This window comes from Ranitomeya imitator, chromosome 1 (assembly GCF_032444005.1).
Source record: "Ranitomeya imitator isolate aRanImi1 chromosome 1, aRanImi1.pri, whole genome shotgun sequence".
NCBI classification, from domain to species: Eukaryota; Metazoa; Chordata; class Amphibia; order Anura; family Dendrobatidae; genus Ranitomeya; species Ranitomeya imitator.
The window spans coordinates 26372258-26392382 of record NC_091282.1 but is presented as its reverse complement, the minus strand read 5'-3'; positions in this window follow the sequence as shown (position 1 = coordinate 26392382).

Below are 20125 nucleotides of genomic sequence, written 5' to 3'. Positions count from 1 at the left end.
TCCATGGCTGCCACCATTTTTCCGAGGATGCGCATGCTGAAACAAATGGAGTGAGGGACTGGACGGGAGAGACTCCGTGCTACCTGCTGCAAGGTCAAGGCCTTTTCTGGAGAGAGAATGACCAGGCTGCGGGAAGTGTCCAGTGTGATTTTAAGAAAGGAAATCCGCTGAGCTGGGGTCAGAGAGGATTTTTCGAAGTTTACCTTCCAACCCAGGCGAGAAAGAGTATCCACTGTGATAGCAACGTACTCCTCGCAAGCTGGATATGACGGAGCTTTTAACAGCAGGTCATCCAAGTACGGGAGTTCCACCACTCCCCGAACATGAAGGATTGTCATAACCTTGGTAAAAACTCGGGGAGCAGTGGTGAGGCTGAAGGGTAAGGCCACAAATTGAAAGTGTTTCTCTCGAAAAGCGAAGCGAAGGAACTGTTGGTGAGGAGGGAAGATTGGGATGTGGAGATAAGCATCCTTGATGTCTATGGATGCTAGGAACTCTCTTTTTTCCATGGACGCGACGACAGAACGGAGAGAATTTATTCTGAAACGTCGGATTTTGATTAAGTTGTTGAGACGGTCCAGTATTGGTCGCAGCGATCCGTTTTTTTTTTGGGACCACGAATAGGTTTGAGTAAAACCTCTTGAACCTTTGGTCTTGGGGAACCGGAATGATGACTGTCCCCTTGTAGTGCCCTTATTGGCTTGTAAAAAAAAGTCTTTGTTTTGGGAGAACGCGACTGGGGGAAGGGGGAAGAGAAGAAATCTATCTTGTATCGGGAGGACACCAGTTCTCTGGGACCTAGGAGGGAATCTATTGCCTTTGTCAGGGAGTCCATAGAACGTGAGAGTGAGGCGACCCACTCAGGGGGACTCGGCTCCATAGGGTCTGAGGAGGCGTTGGAGGTGCACACAGGTCGGATCACAATCCGCACATAACGGGGTAGTGTGAGCTCGAGGTAAGGCAGTACTGCAAGCGGCACATGACGTGAAAAACACTGTGTGCTTTTTGTTAGCCTTCTTGGCTTCTTTAGGTTGAGGAACTGTCTAAGAGATAAGGGGCCAGATGGGCAGGATATGTGCTGAAGGGCCGGGCAGGCTGCAGAGAAGGGGTTAAGCCATTTGTGTAGAGCTTACCCAAGGTCCTGTGTCGGTTGTTCCCAGGGAGAATAGGACAGAGGGGAGAGGGAAGTCCCGTCTGTCTGGAGCGGTCAGCGTCTGCGGCGTGATTCCCTGCAGCAGAGTGAAGCAAGATGGCGTCCAAGATTTGCAGGGCGCTTCACGTTCTAGACTAGAAGCGCTGATGGTGAGCGGAGCTTCGGCTTGGGCGGAGCAATAGATCGTGGCCTAGTCCGGCTGAAAAGCTGGGGGCTAGATTTCTGAAATCTGCCGGTGATGCGTGCCGGCAGCCACGACAGGTCAGGTGCTGGCAGCCGGCCAATGTTTTCCCTCCCCGGGGATCAGGACCGCACCTTCCAACGCAGGATCGCGAGGAATGGAGGTACAGCCTGCAAGCAGTACCGAGGGTGCAACGTCTGCTTCACAGTCAGGACTGCCGGTATGAGCTGAATCCTCTTCCGTCGGGGGATGGAGAGAAAAATACCTCCATCCATCTTCGTCAGCTCTCGTGGGGCAGCGATGATGCCATAAGGTGTGGGGCCTTGGAAAGGTGGTTGGGCCCAGGAGAGGGTCATAAGAGTCAGACTATGTTCTCGCCATCATGCAGGGGAAAGATCGGAACCATGAAAGGAACAGTCGCCCAAGAATATATCAGGCGTGCCCCAGTTGTCGCAGGAGAGGGTACGGGGAGGTATACTCCGCGCGCTCGCCTGTTGATGGTTCGGGGGAGAGCGGACCCTAGAAAGGAATCCGTTGCCCCCTTCACTCAGTTAATTAAAAAAATTTTTTTTACAGAAAAGAAAATAATAAAGTTGGGGTCTGAAACAGACCCAAGTGCCTCCTACAGACATTAAGCAAGAACTGGTTGAATATGGCCCAGTGAGAGGGTGTATACTGCAGAGGAGGAGATATCTTTCTGTGTTAACTTAGTGTCCTCCTAGTGGCAGCAGGATAACACCCATGATACTGTGTCCCCCAGTGAGGTGTAGGAGAAAAAAAAAAACTTCTGAACTAATTACTGCATATTAAAAATTGAGCGGACCCCTGTAGACCAGCAGTTACAGATCTACTCTTCCCTCAGACACAGGCGTCATCTATGCTGGACGAGAGGCCAGTGACCTCAGTATTGTTCACTGATCAAAGTCTATTCACGCCGAGCAGTAATGATGGCCGCCATCATCAGCCACTGTTGTCCCCAGACAAGCCTTCGATGGTGGTGTTAGTGTGGGCAGGAATCCAGTCATTACAGAACTGCCCAACACTGTGACAAGCCCCACTACTAGTACAACATCATCCATCCAATCATTGTGCCTCTGCACGAACACAGAACTAATTTCATCTTCATGGATAGCAATTCTCCAGCTCGAGGTCGCATCATTAGGGAGCGGCTGATGGATGCTGTGGCACCTCATGGAGCAGCTGCACTTTCTCCAGACCTGAGGGAACAGCTTAGTGGCCCATATAGATACTTCCCAACTCTGTATCCCAGAACCTCAATGAACCGAGGACCGCCATGCCTCAGCAGACTCCTCTTGCGAGAAGCTGGAGATGTTGCTAATGCCATGGGACAAGTAATTGAGACACTGACATTTATTGCTGGGGTACACCACCGCTGGGGTGGGCTCGGCTTTTGAGCCTGGTGCACGGCGTGTGACTGCTACGAATAAAAATTTAATACCCACCCCTCACAAAAAAAAAAAAAAAAATCATCGTAATAAAAACAAATACAAAAACAGTTAGAGGACACTAACCAGGATTGCCGGCGGTGCATTGACATCAGATACAGTGACCGTGATATCATCATATTTATCAAAATTAATGCCAGTTTGGTAGTGCCTAAAGATGTCATCTTCAGCATCGGATGGAGGAGGGGGGACGTACGTCACCTTCGGGCCTAAAATAATGATGATGCACAAAAGCCAGTGAGATGACAACGTGGTGGGAGACGTGCTGCTATCTTCTCATTCACCTACCTGTAGCTCGTAAGCAGCATCTGCACATTATTGATGGGTTGTTTTACATTTTTTTTTTACGATTAAGGCTTCACATACAGGAAAATTGTATTTTTGTACTGTGTTATGCCCAACCATAGACAGTGACATGCAGAAGTGGAAAAAAAAATACGTTACCCTGAGAAGGTCATGAAACATGCAATGACGCAGTTGTACTCGCCTTCCCCATATTACTCACAGACAGCACCTACAAGCTGAACGTGTAGAGCTGCGAGACCATACAAACATCTCTCGCATTTATCCCAGGCTTCGGGGAATAACGCTTTGATAGCTGGCATGGATCCAGAACAATATGATACTACAGCTCTCATTTCACAACACTGTCCCCTTTCATCTTCTCTGCCCACACAGAAAGTAGAGCTGCAGAATGTCACATCACTTTGGATCTGTGCCAGTTGTCAGGGCATTATCCCCAAATGGCTGGGATAGATGCAGAACAACATGACAGGCTGCAGCCCTCATCTCACAGAACAGTCAGCTCTGAACTTCTCTCCCCAGTCGGTGCAGGGAGAGGAGAGCTGCAATTTGTCACATCATTCTGGATGTGTGCCAGCTATCAGGGTGTTATTCCCAAATGGCATGGATAGATGCAGATAGTCTTTGGGAAATCAACCTATGGTACAATCTGTGCATTATGTTGCTTTTTTTCAGTAAATGCCATCCATTGTGCAGGAACACATCACAATACATACCAGTTTCTGCTGTTCTATTATCATCTTGACCTGTAAAAAAAACAAAAAAAATTAAAAACAGATGAAAAGGCTGGACTGGGCCAAGACTCAGCAACTTTTGCAGGAGGAGTTTGTTATTTTTTTTGTGTCCAATCCTTACTGTCTCCCTAAAGAAAGGAACGGTTTCTGCTCCTACAAGGATCCAAATTCTGGCATTAAATATTCTTAATGACCCTAATAAATGTGAGTGCACAGTGAAATCATTCACAAACCACTTGGACCAAGCAACAAAACCTTTTCCAGAACTGAAACACACATCTTCATTTTTTCCTCTGTAGCCACCTAGAAGGAATAATAAAGCCTTAAAATGTTACATATCCATATGTCTAAATGTGCACAAGATGAATGTTCGGGCATCTACCCGGAAAACGACTTTTAGTGTGGATGAATTATTTATCTGGGCACGAAGAACCTGAGGGCGCTAAATGTTTTAAGGGAATGTGTAACTAGGAGAGTCACTTGTAAAGAAGGATCTGGATGTAATAATCTGCCAGAATTATATGTTCTAAGCGAAGTAAACCTAGGAGTCAGTTGTAGAAAAAAAAGCTGTATGTATTCTCTAGGTATGTTTTAGTGGAGATAATCCAGAGAGACTCATCTTTTACAGGGGAGAAAAACTAAGGGAGCCACTTGTCAAGAAGGAACTGGGTGTAATGTGACAAAATATTTTAGGAAAAGTGAACTCAGTTGAAGAGAAGATTCTGGGTATAATATGTGCACATCATATGCTTTAAGAGGATTAAAACTACATCACTGCAAGGAAGAATCTGGGTATAATAATCTGTAGGTACCATAATATGTTCTAGGGGCAGTAAAATGAGGAGTCACTTGAACAGAAGTTTATGCATACTAAATATATCTGAACGTATCATACCTAAGGAGTAAAATAGGGATTTTTGTGTATTCACCGCAAAATCCTTTTCTCCGAGCTACTCATTGGGGGACACAGGACCGTGGGTGTATGCTGCTGCCACTAGGAGGCGGACACTAAGTAAATACAAAAAGGGTTAGCTCCTCCTCTGCAGTATACACATCACCCACTGGCTCCGGATAATACAAGTTCGTAGCAAAGCAGTAGATTAACAAGATTTAACCGTAGGAACAACATGTCAAACTAAAAACACTCATCATAGGCAACAAGCCAAAACAGGGGTGGGTGCTGTATCCCCCCCAAATGAGTGGCTCGGAGAAATGGATTTTACGGTGAGTACACAAAAATCCCTATTTCTCCATCTCCACATTGGGGGACACAGGACAGTGGGATGTCCAAAAGCAATCCCTGGGCGGGAAATAACAACCCAACAGTGTAAACTTATGGCACCTGCTGTCTACAGGTGCGCTACCGCTGCCTGCAGAATACGCCTGCCCAGGCTTGCATCTGAGGATGCCCGAGTATGGACATTGTAATGCTTTGAAAAAGTGTGCAGGCTAGATCAGGTCGCACCTTTGCAAACCTGCTCTGCAGACGCTTAAAAAGAACCTATCACCCCGTTTTTTCAGTACGAGAAAAATACTGTTAAATTGGGCCTGAGCTGTGCGTTACTATAGTGTATTTTGTGTACCTAAGCTGCCGAAATACCGTATTTTCCGCTTTGTAAGACGCACTTTATTTCCCCCAAATTTGGGGGGGAAATGTGGGTGCGTCTAACAAAGCGGATATACCGCTTACCATTACAGGCTGGGAGGAGGGGGTGTCCGCCGCCGCTACCGCCGCTGTCGTCCGCCGCCACTGCCGGGGTTGTCCGCTGCTGCCCCGGGTGATGCTGAAGGCTCCGGTGCTGCGGGGGGCTCTGGCGACATTTTGTGAAAGACCAGAGCCCCCCGGCAGTTCTTCCATGCGTTCCAGTATGACTAATTCCGGGAAAATGGCCGCCGGAATCTCGGGAGATGAGATTTCAGCGCTGAGATCTCATCTCTCGAGATTCCGGCGGCCATTTTCCCGGAATTAGTCATACTGGAACGCATGGAAGAACTGCCGGGGGGCTCTGGTCTTTCACAAAATGTCGCCAGAGCCCCCCGCAGCACCGGAGACAGCCCTACAGCACAGGAGCCCCCTGCAGACCCCTCATCCCAGCCTGCAGCAAAGGAGCCCCCTGCAGACCCCTCATCCCAGGCTGCAGCACAGGAGCCGCCCTGCAGCACAGGAGCCCCCTGCAGACACCCTCATCCCAGCCTGCAGCAATGCTCCACTCCTGCCTCCGGCAACGAGCCTGGGACCCTGATCCACCACAACCACAACCCCTGGTAAGTAATAAGACGCATGGATTATAAGACGCCCCACCAATTTATTAAAAAATAGTTTTTTCCTATTTTTCTCCTCAAAATTTGGGGTGCGTCTTATAATCCGGAGCGTCTTACAAAGCGAAAAATACGGTAACTTACCAAAGTCGCCGTTTTCGCCTGTCAATCAGGCTGGTCAGGTCATATGGGTGTGGCGACATCACTGTTTCTTCCCCCAGATCTTGCATATATTTCCGTTGGTGGCGTAGTGGGATGCCGCGCGTGCGCAGATGGAGATCGCGGCAGCCCTTTTCCTGAAGTTGAGATGCGAACTCGGCTTCAGGAAAATGGCCACCGCGATCTCCTTCTGCGCACGCGCGACATCCCGCGACCATTTTCCTGAAGCCCCGGGCAGCAGAGGACTCCATATGCGCACGCGCGGCCTCAGGAAGATGGCCGCCCCCACAGATCACCAGGGAAATAGCGCCGATCGCGCGTTTTTTCTTCTCCTGCCCAGTGGATTCAGAAGATGGGCATGCGCAAACCACTACGCCACCAACAGAAATATATGCAAGATCTGGGGGAAGAAACGGCGATTTCGCCACGCCCATATGACCTGACCAGCCTGATCACAAAATACACTATAGTAACGCACAGCTCAGGCCCAATTTAACAGTATTTTTATCTCGTACTGAAAAAACGGGGTGACAGGTTCCCTTTAATTACGAATGGCCCAGGAAGCACCCATCGACCGAGGAGTGTGCCCTGAGGCCTGCAGGGATAGGCTTGCCTCTGACGCGGTAAGCTTCTTGAAGAGTTGACCGAATCCATCTGGCGATTGTCGACTTAGATGCGACCAGTCCCTTCTGGTTTCCCGCAAGGAGCACGAACAGAGCATCCGTCTGTCGAAAACGTGCCGTCCTAGACACGTACTCCCTGAGAGCTCTGACAAGATACAGGGAGTGAAGAGCCTTCTCCACGCAGTGCGCTGGAGCAAGACAAAATTACGGAAGTACAATATCCTCGTTGAGGTGGAAGGAAGACACCACCTTTGGGAGGAAAGTAGGGGACGGTCTGAAAGAGCAGCCAACTCCGAGACTCGTCTGATCGAGGTAATAGCGACGAGAAAGGCCACCTTCCATGAAAGGAGAGGTAGAGAGATGTCCTGCAACGGCTCGAAGGGAGATTCCTGCAGGACACCTAGGACCAGATTAAGGTCCCATGCCTCTAGAGGCGCTTTGTAGGGAGGCACCACGTGAGACTCCCTGAAAGAACGTTCTGACCTGAGGTTTGGAAGCAATTTTTTGTTGAAAATGGACTGACAAGGCCAAGACCTGCCCTTTAAGGGAACTTGGCGAAAGCCCCAAGTCCAGACCGGATTGGAGGAAATCTAGGATGGTAGGGATGTTGAAAACCATCAGAGGACGACCTCTGCTTCTGCACCATTCAAAGAAGATCATCCAGGTCCGATGGTAGATGCACGATGACGCCGGCTTTCGGGCATTGATCAAAGTGGAAACTACCTCACAGGAAAAACCTGCTTGAGTCAGTACCCAGGATTCAACGGCCAAGCCGTCAAACACAGGGCCCCTGAGTTCTGGTGGTAGATCGGGCCCTGAGAAAGTAGATCTGGACGATCTGGTAGGCGCCAAGGAATGTCTGCGATGAGCTGGACCAGCTCTGCATACCACGCCAGTCGAGGCCAATCCGGGGCGATGAGAATTACCGGGACACCCTCTGCCCTGATCTTCCTGATGACTCTGGGAAGCAGGGTCAGGGGGAAAACAGGTAAGGAAGGTGAAACTGACTCCAAGGAAGGACTAGCGTGTCCGCCCCGATTGCTCTCGGGTCCCGAGACCGGACCACAAACTGAGGTACCTTGGCATTGAACCAGGAATCCATCAAGTCTACGTCCTGAGTACCCCAACGAAGGCAGATTTGTTGGAATATGTCCTGATGGAGAGACCACTCTTGAGGCAGGACCTTGCTGGCTGAGGAAATCCGCGGAAATCCCAATTCTCCACTCCTGGAATGTGAACGGCCGATATGACCGAGTGGTTGTTTTCGGCCCAGCGAAGGATGCGCTCTACCTCGCGCATTGCAGCTCTGCTGCGGGTGCCCCCCTGATGATTTATATAAGCCACAGCCGTGGCATTGTCCGACTGGATACGGATGGGGTGACCTGCTAGAAGATGATGGAACCACTTTAGGGACAGATGAATCACACGCATCTCCAGGATATGGATTAGAAGGCGAGACTCGCGCCAGGTTCCCTGCGCAGTGTGATGGCGAAAGACCGCTCTCCAGCCGAGGAGGCTGGCATCGGTAGTGACTACCAGCCAATGACTGGGAGGAAGTACCAGAAGAGAGGTTCGGAGCATCCATCATTGGAGTGTCTACTTGACCCGAGGAGAGAGAGGACACAGTCGGTCGAGGAAAAACAGACTCCCGTCCCATGCGTCCAGCAGAGAGTGCTGGAGGGGACGGAGGTGTAGTTGCGCAAATGGAATCGCCTCCATTGCAGCCACCATCTTCCCGAGAATCCTCATGCCGAAACGGATGGAACAGGGGGACGGCTGGAGAGCTTCCAGACCCCCTGTTGAAGAGGCAGGACCTTGTCCCGAGGAAGAAGCACCAAGCCTAGGGAGGTGTCCAGGGTCATGCCCAGAAAGGAGATTTGTTGAGCCGAAACAGGACATGACATTTTTTAAATTGATCAACCAGCCCAGCCGAGAAAGAGTATCTAAGGAAATGCAGACGCACTCCTTGCAGGCTTGCCAAGAATGCAGAATGGCCATGACTGCCGCCTTGACCTTTGTAAAAACTCTGGGGCGGTGGCGAGGCCGAAAGGCAAGGCCGTGAACTGAAAATGTTCATCTCTGACAGCAAAGCAAAGAAACCTTTGGTGAGGTGGAAAGATTGGGATGTGGAGGTACGCATACCGGATGTCGATGGATGCTAAGAATTCGCCTTGTTCCATCGAGGCAATGACTGAACGGAGGGATTCCATCCTGAAATGAAATCCTTTGACAAATCTGTTCAAGAGCTTTAGGTCCAGGATGGGCCTGACTGTTCCATCCTTTTTGGGGACCATAAACAGATTTGAATAAAAACCGCGGAATCTTTCGTCCTCTGGGACAGGGACAATATCTCAGACTTGGTGGAGCAACTCGAAGGCCTGGGAAAAAGCCGATCACGCGTTTCCACTTCGGGAGGGCGGGAAGCGAAAAACCGGGTTGGAGGGGGGAAGGAAAAATCGATTTTGTAACCAGAGGACACCAGATCCCAGACCAACTCGTCGTGAACGACTGCGAGCCAGGCATGACGAAACAAAAGGTGTCCGCCTACTTTACGGGTGTCGTCCGGAAGCGATTGCGAGTTATTTAGAAGAAGATGTTGGGGTCTGGATGCCCTGGACCTAGACTGCATGGTGCGGCCCCCTCCAGGAATGGTTGGGCTTGTAAGAAGCCTGAGAGATTTTGCTCTGCCGATGCGGCGCCCCGAACCAGGGGAACTGGCCGAGGTATCCCATGCGTAAGTTCCACGAAAGAGCCGAAAACGAGCCTGCGGCTGTCGTCAGAACGGTTGTCTGAATCTCTGCTGGGGAGAGAAATACTTTTTCCCCCTGTAGCGTCTGAAATCAGCTTGTCCAGCTTTTCACCAAATCGTCGGCCACTGAGATATGGCAGGGACGTGAGGGACTTTTTAGATGCAGAGTCCGCTTGCCAGTTCCTCAAGCATAGCGCTCTCCTAATCGCCACAGCGTTTGAAGCCGTAAGTGCAGAGCTGTTCGCCGCGTCCAGGGAAGCGTTTACTAAGTAATAGCCAGCCAAGGAAATTTGATTTGCTAGCTCCGCTATGTCCGAAGGATGATCACTGTTCTGTAAGTGTAAGGCCTTATGCAGAGTCTGCCCAACAGGTCAAGGCTTTGGCTACCCAGGTAGCAGCGAAGGAGGGAAAGAGTGCCGAGCCTGAAGCCTCAAAAGCTGAACGGGCGAGACTGTCAACTAGGCCAGGGGTCCCCAACTCCAGTCCTCAAGGCCCACCAACAGGTCATGTTTTCAGGATTTCCTTTGCATTGCACAGGTGATGCAATTATTATCTGGGCAAGACTAAGGAAATCCTGAAAACATGACATGTTGGTGGGCCTTGAGGACTGGAGTTGGGGACCCTTGAACTAGGCGATCTGTGGGATCTTTGATAGAAAATCCGTCCGGCACAGACAGAAGGGTTTTAGAGGACAAACGTGACACAAGAGGATCCACAGGAGGGGATTCTGTCCATTGTTTGCGGAGATCAGGAGAAAGGATATTTGGACTTCAGAGATCTCTGGCCTGCAAAGCGTTTGTCCGGACGCTCCTTATGTCGCTGGAACTCCGGGTGATTGGCAAACACCATATGAATACGTTTGGCCCTTTTGAAGGACACCGAATTATCTGTACTGGAGGTCGCCGGTTCCTCATCAACCTGAAGGGACCGGTTGACGGTCTCAATGAGACTATCTATAGAGCTCCGATAACCTGGCGACTCCAGATCTAGAGGCAGACTCAGGTTCAGAGTCCTGGTCGGAAGAGGTGCCTGGGGAGCAAGAGCTGGAAGCAGAGCTAACGGACGCAGAGGCACCAGAGAGCCTGTGGGACGAGCTACGGATGCGCTTCCTAGATGGCAGCTTGTGCTTAGAATGAGAGCGGCTAGGGTCACAAGCATTACAGAGCGGAGCAGTATGCCCGCTTGGTAGCGCAGCCTCACAGGAGGTGCAAGAAGTGAACACCGTGTCTTTGCAGACTTTTTGGAGGGTTTAGGCAGAGACATGTTGTACTGTTAACCTCCGTGCAGGGCTGATGTGGGGCACTTGTGCAGCTAATAAAGCGGAGTATTGTGAGGAGGAGGGCCTGTGTCAGTGTGCAGCACACCGACCCAGGTCCTGTTGCCACGCTGTGACCGGCAGAAGGTACAGCTGGCGCCCTGAAGCTCCTCATATCCAAGATGGCCGCCAAGAGTATGTGGAGCGCTTCTCGGTTTGTGAGAAGCGCTAAACTGGTGGGCGCGCGCTTTGGGCGTAGACGCGGCCTAGCTGGGGCCGAAGCCGGGGACTAAATTAGCCGTGCCCGGCTCACTCCTGCCAGACTCACCGCTGATGCTCCTCTTCAGGCGTGGTATGGGGAGACGCAGTAACCCTCGATCCGCCGCCATCTTGATGAGGAGGTTGAGAGGGACTGAGGAGCTCCATGCAGCACCGCTGTTCTTCCGTGGTGGTGCAGAGGGAGGGCGGCCGGACAGTGCCTATGGAAGGTGGCCTCTGTGTATCCTAAGGGTTCGCTCCCTTAGGATTTAACAGGGCTAGTTCTTGGCCGAACATCCCACGTCGCAGGAGAGGGTATTATCCTGAGCCAGTGGGCAGTGTATACTGCAGAGGAGGAGCTAACCCTTTTTGTATTTACTTAGTGTCAGCCTCCTAGTGGCAGCAGCATACACCCACGGTCCTGTGTCCCCCAATGTGGCGATGGAGAAAGTAAGCCACTTACAGAGAAGAATCTGGGATTAATCTGAGCACATGTTTTAGGGTGAGTAAAACTAGGAGTCACTTGTAGAGAAGGATCTGGGATTAATCTGAGCACATATGTTTTAGGGTGAGTAAAACTAGAAGAGTCACTTGTTGAAAAGAAATTACTGGGGGGGCGTGACCGGATGTGGAGCTGAGCGGACGTGCGAGGCTCGAGCTCCCTAACCACCAGCTATCATAAGCGGCCCAAAGCACAGTGAGGTGACCGGAGGAGGTCAGATCTGAAGATAAGATAAGCCAGGCGGTGGTGCACTCCAGGAATGAAGCGAGGGAGAAGGAGGGGGCAGGCGCCCAGCAGGGTCCAGGTCTTTGAAGCGATGGGTAGTTGGATCCAAGATGGCGACCGCAACTCTCACCACGCGGCCGCCGGCAGCAGCAGGAGTGATGGCAGTGTGAAGCAAAGGTCAGAGCTGCACAGTGAATCACTCCACCAGCCCCAAACTCCCAGCAAAACTGAAAGATCCCTGAGCACACAGAGCTATTCACCAACGCTGCAGTCCCTGCTTTTCCCCCCTGCTAGGAATGCTGAAGGTTCAGAGCCTGAAGATTTACAGCCACTAAACACAGCCCTGACCGTCTCCTCAGACTCTCCTATTACAGACTCCAATTCTGCCCCTGTCACTGTAGCCACACTCAAATCCCTGCTGGGAGACCTGAAGCAAGCCATTCATACTGATATCACAACGGCTTTCACTGAGCTACATAAAGAAATAACGCAGATTGGCGACAGAACCTCACACATAGAGGGGAAACTGGAGGAATATACTACGGCGCACAACCAACTAGTAGACGCGCATAATGAAGCGGACGAAGAAATCATGGCCCTAAAACTGAAGCTTGCAGACCTAGAAGACCGATCCAGGCGCAATAACCTACGTTTCAGAGGAATCCCTGAGAGTGTGTCAGCGGATACACTAAAGGAGTTTCTAATGGACTTCTTCACAATTCTGGTGCCGTCAGCAGAACAGAGGGACCTGCTGATTGACAGGGCACATCGGATCCCCAAACCAAAGTCTGCTCCCAGCTCCGCACCGCGAGACGTGATAGCCAGGCTGCACTTCTACCATTTCAAGGAGGCAGTGACCAAGTCAGCGTCAGCAAAGCAAGAACTTCCAGAAAGATTCCGGAACATTCTGGTGTTCACCGACTTGTCTGCGACAACCCTGAACAGGAGGCGAGAATTCTCATCCGCAACCAAGATTCTACGGGACAACAGTATTGTCTACAAGTGGGGATATCCAGTAAAGCTCATCGTGACGAAAAACGGAACTTCACACGTCCTTGCATCTCCCAGAGAGGCCATGACCCTGCTCCAGGAATGGTCCCTGACATCAGTGGATGAAGATACCAGCTCCCCACTAAAGAAAAGACCCCCGACACTGAACAAAGAATGGACCTGATTCTCACGCAAGTACTCTGTTACCATATGTATCCCCTGTGTGCCTATGCCAGGACACCACACTGTTATTTTTTTGCCTGGCTGGCAGGTTGAAGGGGCATGAGAATATTGCTTTCGTTTTTTCTATTCTCTCCCCCCCTTTAATACTGGATAGGAACGACTATCCAGTTGGTTCACATAGAACCGGACTCTGAGTTGTACAAGTTGTACTTGTTCTGGTTGTTGTTAATTACTTTAACCCCTTTGTTTCCCTTATTATTATCCTGTATCTGGTGACTGATTGAATTTTTTTTTCTTTTTTGTAACTGATGGTATTTCAAATATCTAGCATTAATGTGAAAGGCCTAAACAGCCCTTTCAAGAGATCGTTATTATGGAAGGAAGCCCAGGCACTCAAAGCGGACATACTATGTGTCCAAGAAACTCATTTAAATCGTGATGATACCCATAGACTACAACATAAAAATTACCCCCATATCTATGTGTCATATGCGGCGAAAAAGAAGAGAGGGGTAGCGATTGCAATAAAAGACACTGTAGCGTTCCAGCTTGTTGATAGCGTTCTGGATGATGAAGGCAGATATGTAATATTGATATGTAGCATCAATAACAAGGTGTATACAATTGCATCTATATATGCACCCAATACAGGTCAAATCACTTTTATTAAAGACCTCATAACTAAATTATCCAAAATAAAACAAGGATCCCTGCTAATCTGTGGAGATTTTAACCTCGTCCCGATCCCCAACATAGACAAATCTTGGTGCTCAAAGAAAAAGTCCCAATCCCATGCGCTGTCCCAGTGTCTTATATCAGAAGAATTGTATGACACGTGGAGGGTCCTTCATGCTTCTGAAAGGGATTATACATATTACTCCCACCCACATAAAGTATATTCAAGAATAGATCTAATAGTAGTGGATAAATGGCTCCTACAAAATATACAATCAGCAAAAATTGGGAACATAACCTGGTCGGACCACGCTCCTGTAACATGCCAAATTAAAGAGACGTACAATAATTTAACTTATTCTCCGTGGAGAATTAATAACTTCTTAATAGCCTCAGATAATATTAAATCCCAACTTAACGACCTTCTCCAGGAATTTTTTGATATCAATAGTACCCCTGACATATCCCCGACCACAGTGTGGTGCGCCCACAAGGCCTATATAAGAGGGCGGCTAATACAGATAGCAGCGCAACACAAAAAATGGAGAATGCGACAAATAGAAGAGCTCAATAAAAATATAGCAACATTGGAAAACATCCATAAACATAGCCCATCACCCACGGTATATAGGAAACTACAAAAGGCAAGATACGAACTATATCAGCTATTCCAATATAAATATGAGCATAATTTGAGGAGGAATAAAGCTAAATATTATTGGCAGGGGAATAAGGCGAGTAAAATACTTGCCAATAAGATTAAAGCGAGATTAACAAAGCAAAAAATAGCTCACATACAAGATGATCAAAAGAACAAAATATACAACCCTAAAGAAATTGCGAATACTTTCGCAAGATATTACTCCTCACTCTATAATCTCAAGACCGACAACCTTATCCCACAACCCAACGCTGAGCTAATTAATAATTTCCTGAATAGCATATCTTTACCCCAAATCCCAGAGGATAAATTGATGGCAATAAATCAACCTATAAGCCAAAAAGAAATCCAACAAACCATTCAGGCAACAAAAAATAATAAATCCCCAGGACCGGATGGTATAACTAATGAATACTTGAAGTTATTCAACCAAATATTGTCCCCACATCTATTATTAGTCTTCCAAAATATATTTGAAACAGGCAAAATACGAGAAGAAATGTTACAAGCGACTATAGTCCCCCTCCCCAAGCCAGGAAAAACGCCCGATCATCCAAGTAATGTCAGGCCAATATCCCTTCTAAATACTGACCTCAAGCTGTACTCCAAAATCCTAGCAAATAGACTCTCCGATGTAATCCCTTCCCTGGTGCACAGAGACCAGGTTGGATTTATCAAATCTAGACAGACATTGGACGGCACCAGACGAATGATTGACCTCATTCATGTGGCGGGGAGGGACCGGACGCCTTCTCTGCTCCTATCCCTGGACGCGGAGAAGGCATTCGATCGGGTGCATTGGGGATACCTGTTTGAGGTCCTGGCCAGATTCGGATTTGCGGGTAATATTGCTAAAGCAATCACTCTGCTATATTCTCACCCATCAGCATCGGTTTCTGTCTCTGGAATGATGTCGGACAGGTTTACTATTACTAATGGGACGAGACAGGGGTGTCCGCTATCACCCCTTATATTCGCTTTGGTGATTGAGCCTCTAGCGCAGAAAATTAGATCACACTCGATGATATCAGGAATTCAGGTGAATAAAACGGAACACAAAATAGGCTTATTTGCTGACGACATCATTCTAGCGTTAACAAACCCGACAGAATCATTACCGGCAGCAATGCAAGTAATCGATTCATATACTAAAATATCATATTATAAGCTGAACGTGTCTAAATGCCAGGTATTAAACCTGACCCCTCTCACAAAACACCCCAAAAGCTTTGAGAATAAGTACCCTTTTAAGTGGGAAAATGACCACATTGAGTATTTGGGTATTCGGCTGACACTCTCGGCAGATAAAATGCTATCACTGAATTATGAGTCTCTAAGGAAGAAAATCCAAACTGACATGTTACGTATGAAGAAACACGAACTATCATGGCTGGGCAGGATTGCATCGGTAAAAATGTTCATTCTCCCACAAATACTGTATTTGTTCCGCAATCTCCCCATCATATTCCCAATGAAAATATTAAAAGAGATTCAAGCAATGATTTTAAAATACATTTGGCAAGAGAGAAAACCCAGAGTCCAAGCGGACACGCTTTACATCCCTATGAGTAAGGGTGGCCTAGGGTGCCCCTCAGTGGTCCGGTACTACAGGGCCGCATTATTCGAACAGTTACGATTCATGTGGAATAATGATGATGATCGGCACTGGATAGCAATTGAAAAACATTTGATGAGAACCTCCAATGTCTCAGCTTTTTACCATGCACATCAAACTAAAGTCCCTAATAGAAACCTAAAAATGTCCCCAACAATAGACGCGGCTCTGGAGCTATGGAGTGTGTTGACTAATAAATTAGGCCTTATACAAACCGCATTCCTCAAAGCTCCTATAGAAACACTGGAGCATTGTATCTCGGACCTCAAACTTAAAAATTGGAATTTACACCAAAACCACCTCAATTGGGAACTTGTATGAGGGGGAGGAATTAATTACTTTTACATCATTGAGAGATAAATACAATGTTCCTCAAAGGGATTTTTACAAATATTTGCAGATCCGGCATTTCCTAACTGAAAGGAAAAAACAGATGCCTGCACCGCCATCTAAACTTTACTCTATGCTGATGAACCCGACATCACAGATTAGAGCGCTGTCCACAAGCTACGACTGTATGTTGGAGAATACCCTGCCCTCTCTAACTACATACCTGCAAAAGTGGGAAAAAGACCTAAACTGCACATTCACACCGGATCAGTGGAGGGCATCCTTCTTAGTTATTGGAAGCCAATCTAAATGTACTAACCACATAGAAAACGCCAGGAAATTGTTATATCGGTGGTATTTCACTCCCAGTAGATTGTCCAGGATGTTCTGCAGTTCCCCAGACACGTGCTGGAGGTGTGGAGACCCCTGTGCAGACATGCTACATATATGGTGGAGTTGTGACAGAATTAGACGTCTGTGGGAAGCCATAGATCTTCTGATGTTCCAGATTTGTGGTATACCGGTGAATCTTAATGCACAGCAGGTGTTACTCGCTATTGATTTGGACTCGTTTCCCTATGAGTTCCGTACAGTGATTGTACATATTATTGTAGCAACAAGACTCAAAATTGCTAGTTACTGGAAAAACTCCAAATGCCCCTCACTGCCCGAGGTCGTATCACTGATCAACGAAAATTGCCTATCAGAAAAAATAATCGCTACATCTAATAATAATATAGCTCAATTTCAGAAAAAATGGAACAATTGGTTATCTTTCCGTTTAAATACCGTTCTTAAATGACTTTGCAGATTTGCATATAGAGAATGTGATTGGATAGTTATTGTAATGTCACCATTTCCCCTATTTTCTTCCCTTCCCTAATCCCCATAACGTTGTGTTAATTATTAAGAATTTAATGTCAATAAGATGTAATGCTTGACACAATTTGTAAATAAAAATTTATGTTTAAAAAAAAAAAAAAAAAAAAAAAAAGAAAAGAAAGTACTGGATGTAAATCTTTGCGAAACATGGTTTAGGAAAGTAAAACTAGGAGAGTCACTTATAGAGAAGGATCTGGGTGTTTTTGTAGATCAGACATTTTACCTGTGATGTGAGACTACAGAATGAAAGCATCTATCAATCATAAAAACAGGTTTTTTTGGGGGGGCAAACTGAGGGAAAAAATAAAATCTCACCTCTTTGGCCAAAGCCTCTTCTATTCTCGAAACCACTAGTGCCACCTGAAACAAAGATAAAAAAGCTTCTTTGTCAACCACAAAGGGAGGTATATAATGCTGACAATATTTTGATGTTTGCTTTATAAACCAATATACAAAAAAAAAAAAATAAAAAAAAAAAAAAAAAAAAAGAAAATTGGATTTTGTACTTATTGTAAAATCCATTTCAGGTTGAATACGCTGGAGGACACAGGACCGTGGTGTACGCCCTGACATTAAGGCTCGACACGATTAGGAAAAAAAAGGCTTGGTTCTGCCTGGCGTGCTATACCCACCTAGCAGACAGCGGGGTCTGCGGCTCCTTACACCCCATGCCGGCATATGCAGAAGCCACAGGGAGGATCTGGTAGAATATGACAAAAAATGTGAAAACAGGCAAATGTGGCAGGCTTGTAGGCTGGATGCCTTAATGCTCAGAAAGACCTTGACTGCTCTTGCAGAATAATCCATAGGGCAGTCAATTTGTTTTTGTAGGTCACCACAATTCCCAACCCGATCAATTTGGAAATGGGCAAGTTAAAGGCTGATAGGCCCTTGTGTTTCTCAACAGGGATCATACAAAAAAAATTGAAATGCCAGGAGGCCTCCATGACAGAGGAACGCCCTAAAGATCCTGACCAGACAGAGAAAAGGAGGGGAGGACAATGTCACGGACGTAGAATGGCTGAGACCACAGAAGGAAGTTATGCTGGGTAAGACCACCTTGTCCTGATGGAGAACGAGGAAGGGAGCACTGCACGAACGGGCAAAGAGCACACACGTCATATGTAAGTAATAGAAACAGGAAATGCCATTTTCCATGATGGACACCTTCATAACATGCTTCATAAAGTTTCAAAGGGAGACTCAAAGTTCAGATCATACAAGGTTGTGGTTCCACTGCATGCCTTTCAGTGGGGACATATTGAGTCAATCTCTAGATGAAAATTATAACTTTTTAGGTAAAAATCAAGAGTAGAGTATCCTGAAAGTTTGGAAAGGACAACTGTCCATTGAGGAAGGTTAGGCTGAGGCCTGCAACAAGACCAGAAGAAAAAAATCTAGGAATGGAGAACGGCATGGGATGAAGTTTCTTTGTTCAAACTAGCCAAAGTGGAATCTCCAGATACGGAGGTAAACCATCGCAGATTGTGAATTACGAGCACGCAACATGGTCTGGAGCCAAACAGATCTTCAGATTTCAGAACCTCAACTTCAAACAGCCAAGATAAAACGCAGCTGAAGCAAAATGTGGTGGAAGACAGGACCTTGTGATATAAGGTCACGACAAGGAAGAAGCAGAAAATATGTCCAAGCCAGGTCAGCCCAGAGATATCATGATCACCAGAACCCTGAACCCTTGACGCGCGTGGGCAAGTCTGAAAGAGCAGAGAAAACTGTCCATGGAGTAACCTGAGCGAATACCGCAAAAGAACTAGGAACTCAGAACCCGGTGACAAGTTGTGATTTTGTGTCTAAGAGGTCCAAGACAAGGATACTCCAAGCTGACTGAAGACCTACGAGAAGAGCCCACTAACCTGGATTCAGAGTTTCTCGGCTAAATAACTCAGTGGCCCAGTTTTCCATGGCGGTGGCTGCTGAAAGAGCAGGAACATGGAGCTTCAACCACCAGTAAGACTTCATGCTTTCCCCTAATGGTCGAGGAGCTCCTGGTGCAACCATGATGGTTCAGGTAGGCCACTGTTTGTTGTTGAGTTGTCTGACTAATCGAAAAGTGAGGTCCTTGAAATGGGAGGGAGCCAAAAATACAGCTCTCCAAAAGGTTTACACAGGTGGTGGTATATTCTCCAGAGACTAGACATTGAGTGGAGCAATTGTGGGAGAAGAAAAGCACCTCAAAAACATCTAGCCCAGAGCATTCAAGCAAAAATAGATGGAGCAAGAGGACTCCATCTATAACGAGATGCTACAGCTCGACGAAAGGAGAGATTGGTGGACAGTAAAACAGACACTTGCCACATGGGTGTCAAAGACCAAGCTCAGAAAACCCAGGAGCTGGACAGTCAGACATGGTAATGATCCAGCCGAAGAGCTTTAAGGAATCCAAGGTGATTTGGAGGCTGGAAGTTTTCACTTCTATGGACAAGGACTTACTCAAGAGGATGGTCCAAATAGTGACTGATTCCACCCCTCTGTCAAGGAGCAGCGCCATCAAGAGTTCAAGAAACTGGAAAAAAAGCCATTCAACCTGTGAAGGAGAGAGGATGTCCTTCGTTTGGCTAAAAATGATGCAAGAGGGAAGACCTTAATGCAAGTGGAGGGTGCGCAGCTCTGGAGCCGGGTTATCAGGAAGGTTTAGTTCTCAACAGGGGATGCCTTGAGTTAGGGGGTCAGGAGGACATCATTACTAAAGGAGTGAAAAAGTCTGGGAGCTCGTAGACAGATGAATGCTTACAATTCTGAAGAAACATTACTTTTTTTTGCTAACAGAAGAACCCTAGATGTTATTGCGCAAGTCTGCTTTCTAATGAGCCTGTCTCCTGCAAAGTGGTGCCAGTAACGCTGTTTTTTGGATGCTTGATCAGTAGACTAAGATCTGAGCTAAGTGGATCTTTGAACAACCAC